Source organism: Haliotis rufescens, unplaced genomic scaffold (genome assembly GCF_023055435.1).
Source record: "Haliotis rufescens isolate VD_foot unplaced genomic scaffold, xgHalRufe1.0.p SCAF_8, whole genome shotgun sequence".
NCBI lineage: Eukaryota > Metazoa > Mollusca > Gastropoda > Lepetellida > Haliotidae > Haliotis > Haliotis rufescens.
Genome location: NW_025964372.1, coordinates 48,958,269 through 48,971,148, shown reverse-complemented (window position 1 = coordinate 48,971,148; position 12,880 = coordinate 48,958,269). Strand labels below are relative to the sequence as shown.

The following is a 12,880-nucleotide window of genomic DNA, read 5'->3' as shown; positions in this document are numbered from 1 at the left end:
CATGTTTTTTCCCGTTTCACTTAATTGTAAAACAGAGACAGCCAAAAAATAAAAATTGTCAAAAGTCTTTTTATTTTTTTCTAATTTCAAGGTTTTTGTTGGTCAGTTATGAGACTGACCAACCAAAAACCAAAAATTTGAAAAATAATAATATCACAACTGAGTAAAATCTTCATAAATATCAAATATCAAAGGCTACCCATGGACTCTCCTAACCGTCGCCTTTGTGCAAATGAGTCATGGGTCTTAACGAAACATTTTGAGAAATTTAAGCATATTCAAAGATTCAATTTCAATTTCTGCCTGACAATTTTTATATTGTGATCACAAGTTATGGTTATGGCCAAGGCTCGCGAAATGCAACGTTAATTCCCAGTACAGGATATTTACAATCCTAAACTTTATCCTGCAGAGAAACCTACCCATGTGATAAGTTTGGTGATCTGTGCTCCCTACATTGCAACATAAGAGTCAAGATCATCATCATTATGAATCTTCAATAACTGATAAATAAATAGGATGGTCCAAGTGATCAACCTGTAATACACATACTGAATTTGTAAGAGTGAATATTATCCTACCCTATTTTTTATCCCGGGGATGAAATTCTCTAGTGTCAGGATGATTCTCCCGAGTGAATTTGAACCCATACCAGTGTGTTTAATTCTATCCTTTACTATACTCTAGAGTAAAACTTCCCCCGGGATAATATTTAGGTAGGATATAATCCTTGCTTAAAAATTCACAGTGGTTCCTTAAAAATGTCTTAAGCATTTGTCCCACGTCAGAACTTCATTGAGGGGTCACGATACGATACGTATACCACTACTATCATGACTATGAGGTTGAGTGAGTGAGTGAGTGAGTGAGTGAGTATGGTTTTACGCCGCTTTTAGCAATATTCCAGCAATATCACGGCGGGGGTCACCAGAAATGGGCTTCACACATTGTACCAATGTCGGGAATCGAACCCGGGTCTTCGGCGTGACGATCGAACGCTTTAACCACTAGGCTACCCGACCGCCACCTATGAGGTTGATATCAATTGTATCCTGGTTACAGTACTTCTGTTTTATGAGTTGATATTCTTTCTTTTTGCAGGTGAATCACAACCCTGAATCATTTTTTTCAATTTTTTTTCAATTTTAGAGATCAAAGATGGGATATTGTAGGGCAGAAACATACAGGCTAGAGGGTGCTGTGAATGTTAGGCTGTTTATAGCCAATGGAGAAATGCGAGAGAATCTGCGTTAGTTGGTTGTTGAACAGTTTCTGGTATTATTCACGTGTCTTTACACCAATACAACTTCTATTGTAATGTGTCATAAGTATTGCGAAACAGGTTGTAATTAGATGTATGTTTTTGTGGCTTTCGTATGCAATGGTGTATCTTCATATCGTTACAACAATATAGTTTGTATTGTAAAGTATCATATGTATCACGATACAGAGATTGTAAATCGTGTATTGTATCGTTGGCCTTGTATGCAATGCTGTATCGCTGTGTCGTTACTCCAATGATCAGGTTGTCATGTGTTTTGGGCGATTGTGTGTCTCTGAACCTTTCATGATGTGGACAGATGCTCATGCTATCACCCACTGGTTTGCCGGGCCCTGACAATGTGACACAGATCAGCTATTGCAGACAGTGGGTAAATACATTCAACTACATACATCCTTGTTTCAGAGTAAAGTGGTTTGTTTATTGAGGTATTTGTGTGTCAGATTGCATCAAATAAATGATGCCTTTCCCGTATCAGGAAACCCTGTGTTAGATCAGTGAAAATGTGTTTGAGGGAGACAGTGACTCAGTGTCATATTGCTTATACATCACTGCAACAAGGTCAAGGTCAAACTGTTATCTGGTCATTTTGGCACATGGTTACACACTTTTCAGTGATTCTGTTGAGGAAAAGTGGTGTTAGTACTTTTTCCTATTTTTTTTCAAATTTGGTGGGACATCCTTCTGCATCTATACCAAATCTATCATTGGACATTTTGGTAAACAATTTGGCAGTGTTCCTTGGAAAAGAACCGATCTGAAATGTGGGCTCTGTAATGTTTCCCATAATGCATTGTTTGAGTGCTAGATTTGTATGATTCCCCAACACTCTTGCGCTTGCCGGAAGAGGCGACTTTATTAGATTAGCTGTTCTTGCTTGGGGACTTGGATGATTGCATGTCATTGTGCCCTGACAGAATGGGCATTTTGTGCACTGGTTTGTCTGGTCCCGATTAGGTTATTTACAAGCTGCCGTGATGTGCAAGGAATATTGCTGGCCGAGGCCAAAAAACCCCAAACAACCAAACAAACCTGCTTGTATATGCCGATCTTGTAATGATGACATGTTGCTGTGTGACATGAACGGAACATCCAAGTCACCAAGTCTATTTGTGTATGCTGCAAGGGATCATTGTTTATGGTGTAAGGGATAACTGGTAGTCTTGGTCTATATGTTTGGTCTTCATTCAGCCCCTCTTGTCTTGTCTGATGTAGCAACCCTGTGTCAATCTGTGGGATTAGTGTTTAAGCATGTTCCAGGCGCTGGGGCTTGTGGCAAGTCTGGAGTCACGTCTTCAGCTGGAAGAAGGAGGGACAACGTTGTAGCATCTCCGTGACAGGCGGGAGGGATGGGCTCATTGTCATGGGGTGTTCCGCAATGTCAAACACCAGTAGAAGTCATTTTATACTTAAGACTTGAATGGCAGTCAGGTACTCGCAATTTATATTGAGCCCAGAGGAAGAGCAAATGTGTCTGGCTCATATTTATGAAGGGCTTTCCTTACTTCATAATCTGAAGGTCATCGTGACTCAAGTTAGGTCAAATGTCATATGGGGGTTAGTATTAACATGAAACTCACCAGTTTATTTTCAGAGGGAGTGCACGATTATTGGGAGGTAAATAATTTTGGAGAACAGTTTCTACCCCAGTAGATTTGATTACATTTAAAACTCAATGACATCCTGAAGATCTCTGTACGAGTTATGTTCTTGGCCTTAAACTGCAAAGCTATCACAGTGCTAATACTATCAAACACTACAGTTTTCCTTTGGGGCATGGGTGGCTCAGTCGTCTAAGGCGCCGCGATTCGCTGTGCAGATTTGCGTCCCTTGGGCACGCCAGAAACCTATGATTGTGGGTTCGAATCCCGGTTCGCCCCGATTATGTTTTTAGGTTTGTCAGCACCATACCCGTGCTCGTGGGTTTCACCGAAGTGATAAACGTCTGAGACCTGCATCACTTTGGGCTTTCCTCCCACATTAAGCTGACACGCCGTGATATAACTGGAATACTGTTAAAAGTGGCGTTAAACCCAACTCACTCACTACAGTTTTACATAGACTCACGATTGTTGTAGTGCAATGAAGGCTTTGAGGACTGGTTCCAAGCCCACCCATTGCCTCTAAGTCCAATGTGGCAGAGACGAACACTATAACGTCCTGTTACCATGCACTTGAATGCCTGTGTTGTCACCTTAAAGGTGTCATTGATTGCAAATATTAACATCGGCTCCATAGTATCACGATATATCGATGTATTGATAAATAGCAAAATGAATTATTCTGCATGTGTTTTGATAAGAAACACCTATGTACTTGATCAATTTGATGCTAAATATAATCTACGCTCATCTATTAATTTTTTTAAATTGAATTTTCTGCCTTCTCATTGTCCATCTTTCCCATGGTAATCTAAATAAATGTGAATGTTTCTGTTGCAGCGAATTATACATTTAATATCCATATTTGCAAAATTCTATCAATTTAATCGATACATATAATTTAAAAAATCGATATCGTGACTTTGCCACGCCTAACACATGTGTAGGTTGTGACCCAGTTGTAAGACTAATAGTATAGTTAGATTGAGGAGGCTGGTAAGTGGTTCAAGGGGCAGCTTCACCACCACTTATGGCCAAGAGAAGTGGACACTGGTTTGACAAACGCAAACACAAACGTGAGACCGGCATGGTTTTGTTCCCTCCTTGGATTTACACAATAAATGATAAGATAACACGCTAACTGACCATTTACCTAACAATTACAGAGGCCTGGGATCTGGGCCCACTTGAACAAAGCGATCTTAGTGCTAAGATGATCGTAACTCCCATTCTTTAACATAGGCTTACAATAGTCTTAGCACTAAGATTGCTTTGAGCAAGTGGGCCCTGTACAATTAAACCTGGTCGTCTCTCACCAACCTCCCATTGGAGGACATGTGACAGATGCAAGTATATGTACCCGAGAACAAGGTCGAGCAATAGAAGCAGGATAGAGCAGGGTAGGAACAAAAGCAGGGTAGAAGAGAGTAGGGGCAAAAACCGGTTTGCCCATTTAGGGGGGTGAAGAGATCTACACGACTGATAGTGATAATGTGACCTGGGGGGCAAGGTACCCGAGGCTTTGAGACCCTTCTTCCTGAGTGCAAAATTGGCACCACTGGAAGCACTCCTAAAATCATCATCATCATCATCATCATCATCAAATAAACAGATATTCTTTCAGTCTCTTTCTGTAAGGAGGCAGTGGAGTCACCTTGGGTAGCTCTAGTCTATGAAGATGTGGGGTATCAAACTGGCATCACTAAGTTAATATTCTTGAAACACAGGAACCTTGAGTGAAGTACACTTGTAAGTTCAGGAATTACAAAATGGTTTTTCTAGCATTTTGATCGACAGCAGGAAGGTATTTCTGAAATGGAAGAAGTAGACAAAGCTAAGCAGGCTGACAACAAGAAGTGTGATATATACGTCTGTTACGGAAGACGCCTCTGACAGTTGATGTGCATCTTGGTCCCGGGTCTGACGTTGATTGTTCTGTAGGAGAGAACGGTGGTTGTAAAGTGGTTGTTGCTGATTGTTTTATTTCTACATTCTTGGGCCTAAGACTCTCCCTGCGACGCCAAGATCAATGACAGTGGGCCGTTTACAACGACGAGAGTGCACGACTCAGATGTGTCATTAGACTGTCTGATTTTAGTATTAAATGGGTCCGGTGTATACTTAAGTGTAAATGGCGGCCCACGGGGCTTGATGATGCACCAGACTTGGTAATGCATGTCTATTATCCACCTTGGAGTGGAAAGTAAGTGGTGTCATGTTGTATGGCTTGCTGATCGTGGCCCTAATTAAGGTCAGAGAAGGAGTTGTCATAACTCTTGAATATTCATCCCATAGGGTGGTCGGCGAATCTATACACTGTAATTTAAAATCAGCCTTGGGATGGTGACATTTATGCCAAATGTACTTCTTCATTATGTAATAGGTTTATGATGATGTTAAGATAAGATCGCACATGGATAGCAATCTTTGACAGGGATAGAAACTGCATCTAGTCTGTTTGTCTGAGATTAATGAGTGAGTGAGTTTGTTTTAACACCGCTTTTAACAGTATCCCGTTATATGATGGTGAGTCAGCTTGATGTGGAGGCGCGGTCTCAGACGTTTAGCAATTTAGTGAACCCTACGAGCACGGGCATGGTGCTGACAAACTGATACATATTTGATTTGAGCCCACAATCATGGTGACACAGGTAAGGCACACATATGTGAATTGCGGCGCCTTAGATGTTTAGGCCACCCATGTCCCCCTCAGAGACTAATAAAAATCTAGACGGACCAGTTATACCCGAATCTAGTTATTTTACATAACCACCAGTCTGAAATGAGCTGCTGACTAGCTGGATGTGACCAATAGGGTCTGCCCCTGCCTTTGGTTGATGCATTGCATCGTATCCCAATTACGTAGATCGATGCTTATGACATTAATCACTGGATTGTGTTGTCCAGATTTGATTATTTACAGACCGCCGTCAATTAGCTGGAATATTCCTGAGTGCGGCCTTAAACAACAAACAAACAAATTTAATACGGAAAGTAAAATGGTGTCTGTACAGACGGGTTGTATGAATAGTAATCAGTTCATCAATCATGTCCCCATCTCCCCTGGGAAATAATGGAGCTTGAAGCTGTGTAGGAGTGAGTGAGCGAGTATGGTTTTACGCCGCTTTTAGCAATATTCCAGCAATATCACGGCGGGGAACCCAGAAATGGGCTTCACACATTGTACCCATGTCTGCAATCGAACACGGGTCTTCGTCGTGGCGAGCGAACGCTTTAATCACTAGGCTACCTGACCGCCCCAGCTGTGAAGGAGAACAAGACCACCTTTATGATGTTGACATCAGAGAGTGACCTGTCGGTGGTTCTTTGCCAATATTAGAGCGGTCCTCTGGTACAAACATGTCCACCTATACAAAATAGCCAGAACAGTTAACTGCTCAAGTGGCCTCTTTCTCAGGGGAAGGAGTCCTTAGTCTGCCACTTGTTGTAAGATTGTGACATCCACAATTGTTGAAGAGCTTGTTATCTTCGGAGATGACTGGCCAACAAATAGCAGCCTTTTTACGTCCACAACATGAGGCTGAGAGAAACAGGAGCGTTTGGAAGTCTTTTATGAAGAATGAGAAGAAACCGAAATGGTCAGCAAGAAAAGCACTTTGATATTGGAAACAAACATTTGGTATTCACATGTTAGGCATGCGAGTGAAAAGCTGTGTGTTTAAATGAGAAGGGTGTCTGGAGACGGTTTAAAGGAGACAGGTAAACACTGTGGATAGTTGGGATGGCGAGCCATGGTGTGGAAGTGGCGGGATTTGATATGGTCAGTTACAGGGGCTGAATGTGTAAATACCGATTAACTGTCAGAGAGGGCGTGTTTCTGTAGACAGGCGAAAAAATGAAAGGGTGTTCGTGTTTGAAGTTCAAACGATAGGCTGATGTGGGTCTTTATGGTGGAGGCTGATTGATGTTCGTGAGGTGTTGACATTGTCATTTGGTGTGTGCCTGTTGAAGAATTGTTAGAAATGTCCAAATGGGCCGAAGAAAAGCATTAACACAAATAGTGAAGAAAAGAGTTAAGTGTTAGGCTCTGAGAATCCTGACGTGTTCCATGATTTTGCCTTGACTGATTTGAGTGATAGGATGGGAATAACTCTGTGCCTCCTCTTTGGGAGAGCGTTGCCAGTTACATATTTTGTCAGGTTTGTGTCAGAGTTTTGTTGTGTATAAATGGAAACTTGTTAAGATAAACTTTGCAAGTGCTGACCTTTTAGCAGCTGTTCTGAGTTGAAAATGCTCTGTGTACTTGGTGGTGCTGGCGAATCGTACATGCAGGACATCAGGTGCTGGGGTAGGACATCAGGTGCTGGGGCAGGACATCAGGTAGGACATCAGGTGTTGGGGCAGGACATCAGGTGCTGGGGCAGGACATCAGGTGTTGGGGCAGGACATCAGGTAGGACATCAGGTGTTGGGGCAGGACATCAGGTGTTGGCGCAGGACATCAGGTGCTGGGGCAGGACATCAGGTGGAGTTGGGTGTCCAGGTCATGTCTGAATTTTGGAAAGAAAATATGGGATAGAGCTATACCATGGTGAAACCCATGAGAACATGTATGGTGTTGACAAGAGATAATATATAAGGCCAAGCAATAAATATGATACTCGTGTTTCTGAGAAATGGGTCAGAAGTTAACTTTCTCACACTGGATACATGCTTATTGGACGACAGAGCTCCCGATCAGCTGCATGTTTGTGTAAAATATGCAAAATAAATCATCATTAACCAATTAATTGGTAGTGGGTCTTTGTAAGGCATTCAGAAGTAATTCACATAAGGAAGAGAATATGTGGATGTCAACTTCTTTATTATGAGGAACACAACGTTTCGGAGTATATGCTTACTCCTTCATCAGGTGGACGAATTTGTAGTGGTAGTCTATCATACACTACCTTACCAAACCCGGACCCGTGAAGATTCCGGGGTAGAATAGGTCTTCAGCAACCCATGCTTGCCGTTACCCGTGAAGATTCCGGGGTAGAATAGGTCTTCAGCAACCCATGCTTGCCGTTACCCGTGAAGATCCGGGATAGAATAGGTCTTCAGCAACCCATGCTTGCCGTTACCCGTGAAGATCCGGGGTAGAATAGGTCTTCAGCAACCCATGCTTGCCGTTACCCGTGAAGATTCCGGGATAGAATAGGTCTTCAGCAACCCATGCTTGCCGTAAAAGGTGACGGTGCTTGTCGTAAGAGGCGACTAACGGGATCAGGTGGTCAGGCTCGCTGACTTGGTTGATGCATGTCATCAGTCCCAATTGCGTGGATTGATGCTCATGATATTAATCACTGGAATGTCTGGTCCAGACTCGATTTTTTACAGACCGCCGTCATATAGCTGTAATATTGCTGAGTGCGGCGTTAAACAACAAACCAGCCAACCAACCAACCAACCTTACCAAACCCAAATTCTAGTTATACAAAGGGTACAGCTGCAGAAAATGGTCATTATTATCACCAACATATTACAGGATGTGAAACCCATCATCTAACAGAGGGCTTGCCTGTACTCTTTGGACAGAGCGTATGACCCTGTGTCAATTAGAGACTGGATGTGTATGGCTGCCTGTACTCTTTGGACAGAGCGTATGACTGTGTGTCAATTAGAGGCTGGGTGTGTAGGGCTTGCCTGTACTCTTTGGACAGAGCGTATGACCCTGTGTCAATTAGAGGCTGGATGTGTAGGGCTGCCTGTACTCTTTGGACAGAGCGTATGACTGTGTGTCAATTAGAGGCTGGGTGTGTAGGGCTTGCCTGTACTCTTTGGACAGAGCGTATGACTGTGTGTCAATTAGAGGCTGGATGTGTAGGGCTGCCTGTACTCTTTGGACAGAGCGTATGACTGTGTGTCAATTAGAGGCTGGATGTGTAGGGCTTGCCTGTACTCTTTGGACAGAGCGTATGACCATGTGTTATTTAGAGGCTGGGTGTGTATGGCTTGCCTGTACTCTTTGGACAGAGCGTATGACCCTGTGTCAATTAGAGGCTGGATGTGTATGGCTTGCCTGTACTCTTTGGACAGAGTGTATGACCCTGTGTCAATAAGAGGCTGGGTGTGTATGGCTTGGCTGTACTCTTTGGACAGAGCGTATGACCCTGTGTCAATTAGAGGCTGGGTGTGTATGGCTTGCCTGTACTCTTTGGACAGAGCGTATGACCCTGTGTCAATTAGAGGCTGGGTGTGTATGGCTGCCTGTACTCTTTGGACAGAGCGTATGACCCTGTGTCAATAAGAGGCTGGGTGTGTAGGGCTTGCCTGTACTCTTTGGACAGAGCGTATGACCCTGTGTCAATTAGAGGCTGGGTGTGTATGGCAGACCTGGCTTCTAATGAAGGAAATACGAAGTCTAATGCTGATATCTGCAGACTGAAAAATCTGGTAATACCCGTAAAACTTGAACCATTTGTATGTTGGTCCGAAGATAAGATAACTATGACATCGGTACCAGTGATCTGAACCCCAGTCAATTACTGCCAGCAGTCAGAGATCAAACTGCCATTACACATATCACGGACCTATTGCTGATGCCATGATGAAGATTCACAATACAAGTGAGTCTAGGTTACAGACTGTTGCCATAAAACACCCCTCCACAGCAGCAATACATCGATGGGGACACTCACATTAGACACAACATGGCAGACTGCAATGGCAGACGGATGAGCTAGATGCAGAGAGGGGGCAAGCGAGGGCTCGTGATGTAGGGGATGTGTTCCGCTTGACATTATGATGGAATGTTATCCATGTCTACCACAGAGGGGATGATGGTGCAAGAGAACGTTATCCAAACAGATGGACAGGTTTTCCGATAAGATTTGCAAATCAAGATTTCTATTTTTCTGCTGTTAGTATGTATATTGTTTGGAAAGCAGATCGTCTGAGCTTCAGGAGAGACATGGGGGAGAGTCAGTAAGAAAAACATCCGCCTCGAAGATGAAAAAGGTCAACATATTTAGCAACATACTGCGCTATGCGATAGAGAATGTCCTGCATGGACTAGAAGTCAACACCCTTACTCTTGCAGACATGGCAGGCTTGGAAGTGTATGGGTAGCCAGCTGTATAAGGGGATGGAATGTGATGTGCAGAGTTGCATCCCTTAGCCATGCCAGGATCAGCTGGTCATTGGTTTAAGTCACAGATTTGCAATGATTATGGTTCCTGGTTTATTTTAGCTTAAAAATGAACTTCTATTAATAAATGGAAAATGAAAAAACTGGTGAGGACAATGGGGTTTGTGTTAGTACTGGCAGTAGTCAGCATATTGTCATCTTTGTTTCCACGTGGACTGAAAGTTATGGGGAACATCGACCAGTGTAACCCTTGGGGTTTTGATTGTTGACGCTTTAAGTAGTTTCATGAACCGTCAGTTTGTGCATTGTAACGTTTCTCGTCCTTATAAACAGGTATTAATCAAATCGATTACAGACCTGTGAAGATCCTGCTTAGAATAGGTTTTCAGCAACCCATGCTTGTAGTAAGAGGCGACAAACGGGATTGGGTGGTCAGGCTCGCTGACTTTATTGATGTATGCCATTGTATCCGAATTGCATAGATCGATGCTCGATTATTTACAGACCGCCATCATATAGCTGGAATATTTCTGGGTAAGGCGTTAAACAAACAAACAAACAAACAACCTCTGACAACACGTAATTAAAACAGAGTCAGTCTTAGTTTTGTGTGTTGGATTTCGATTATTTTTTTCTAACTTCGTTATTTAATGTTCACTGGTGGGGGGGGGGCGTGAAGGGGAGATATGGAATGGAGAGAGGTACCCCTGATTTAACACCCCTATAAAATATTGACTTGAAGATAAACATTTATATACATGCTGAGTCTTCATGAAAGGGTTCAATTACAGCACGGCAAGGTGGGACAAAGAAAGCGTGCCGTATAACCTCCATATCACCCCAGTGAACAAAATGATACAATAACCATGTTATGATTTATTTATACCTCAGACGCCAAATATTTGTAGAATCCTCTTAGAGGTGCTACCTTATCTTGCCAACGTGTCATAAATTACCTGACAATTACAGCAATAACCTGATCTATAACACTCAGATGTGAAGTAAACAGCTGATAAACAGAGTAAACATGTGCACCTGTGATTTGCTGGCAGACTCAATACAGTGTTCTGGTGGAGATGGAGACAGGTGCTTGCTGCCTATTGTTCTCTGTCCATGTCAGGGTTGTTTGGGTGGGATGTAAGTAAGGGGCTGATTGGGAGGAGGTGGTGTGTTGGGATTAAACCTGTGTGCTCAACACTTGTCTGTTACACACACGGGGGGTCTAGCATTGGGGGAAGTGTTGTTATTTATTGAGTCTACAGGTAAACATGAGTTTCTTGAACTGTAGTTCAAGTAGAGAAGTTAAGAAGATGTCGTGTCAATTAACATATATGTAGGATTAGAAATCTGTAAATATTTCCATTCGACTTATTTATTTTAATTAAGAGAAAAATCATGGCTTAACCAAAACAATTAACATAAAGTTTAAAACAAGGACTGTTATGGAATATTATGTATAATATAGAATATAATTGGCTTGCAAATACTGTACCTCTATTACATTATTGCCATAAATCCTGTGTTTCTCATCACACTATAGAAAATATTCAGATTTTTCACTGTCATCTAGCCAATATTAGTTGTTCGAGTAATAGTACAGTAAACTACGGTTATAACGAACATGTTTATAATGAACTGACCGATATAACAAACATATTTTTTAGCCCCGGCGATTTGTATATATGCTTAAACCGAACTACGGTTATAACGAACCAAATTGAGTGGTCCCTTTGAGTTCGTTATAACCGTAGTTTAGTGTACTTTTGTTTAATGAATATGTTAATAAAGAGATTGTTATCCATAATATTCCTGGTCATACTTATGTCCGACTTCTGAATGCCTATCAAGACTTAGACAGTGTGTTATGCAAGGAGAATGTCACTTCTTATGTTGTGCAAAGAAGCCTTAAGATAATTTAGATATATACTACTCAAATAAGTTAAGGACCACCCCATTCTTTCATATCACTATAGTAATGTGTTAGAATCAGTTGTTCCTTAACATTGTTAGTTGTGTACTTAGAACATGATAAAGTCATGAATAGGGTGTTGTGTCATTTATCACAACAGTTTGGTAGGTGTGAAGGCGCTATGCCTGGTGTGCTCTGATGTTTGGTTTGCAGATTTTGGGCCCAAAAAGTTAGGTCAGTAGGTGAAATTTAAAAAAAAAAACATACAAAAAACTTTCCTTTTTTTCTTTCTCCTCAAAATGTCAAGTAGTTTTTGTGATAGATATTTAGCAGGTTTTAATTGTAGTATTTAAATAATGAAATATATTGGTATCGACAGTAAATGCATTTTTTAAAACATCTTAGTTACTTATTTTTGGACGGTGGAAGCAAAAAACACTGCTTCTCGTTTTAATGTTAGTTCACGTTTATATTTATGTGAGTGCGTGGATTTGTATCCCAAATTAAAAAAAGGTCTGTCATGACAACTGCTTGACACAGGAAACTGGGATAAAAGCTTAGCGCCTCAGTAGGTTGGTATGAAAGAAGGAGTGTGTTTGCTCGTGTGCCGGAACTAGGATCAACTGACCTCTGACCTGGCCCACTTGTATTCATGTTATTGTACTGTCGAAAGATTCATCGTTTGTCAACTCTGTCATTGCACGTTGTTTGCGGCAGATGTTCAGGAAATATTAAAGTCTGTGTATGACCCATGGAATGGAATCTTTGACTGAAAGCAGTTCGAAAGGAAAATCACCAAATCATACATTGAGTGAACTGAAATAAAAAAGTTGCCCAACATGATAGCGTGAAGCGTTGAAAGAATCTTTTCAGAAAGACTCAGTGCTTGATGCAGTAATAGGAGCATCTTGTGTGTGATATACTTTCCCGCCAAAAAAGACCCACTTAAGATGTGCAGATCTGGCAATAATGAATAGGATTTTCTCCTGCTAGCTTGTA

General features: G+C 41.8%; 1 protein-coding gene across 9 annotated transcripts in view; it reads left to right on the top strand.

Annotated features, from left to right (window-relative positions):
- LOC124115140 (ras GTPase-activating protein nGAP-like) overlaps positions 1-12,880 on the top strand; it is a 313,251-nt gene that overhangs the window by 58,954 nt on the left and 241,417 nt on the right. The gene's annotated exons all lie outside the window — the stretch shown is intronic.